We start from the raw sequence: 255 nt of genomic DNA on the forward strand, positions 1-255 counted from the left end.
GCACAGTCACATAAGTAAGGGAGCATTGAGATAAAGCTTAAAACAATATTTTAGGAAAACTTATGATAGAGCTACAATGTCATAATGTAAGTCAACTAAGATTACATGAACAGTTCTATGTAATATAGCCAGTGAAATAAACTTACAAAGCTTGCACAAGTATGGGGAAGGATGGAATTTGTTGTGTCATTTATTTAATTTAATAGGATAACAAAAGAAGTAATACAGTAAAGGTACAATATTTTTTAAAAAGCA

This window comes from Fringilla coelebs (genome assembly GCF_963513975.1).
Source record: "Fringilla coelebs genome assembly, chromosome: 5".
Lineage (NCBI taxonomy): Eukaryota > Metazoa > Chordata > Aves > Passeriformes > Fringillidae > Fringilla > Fringilla coelebs.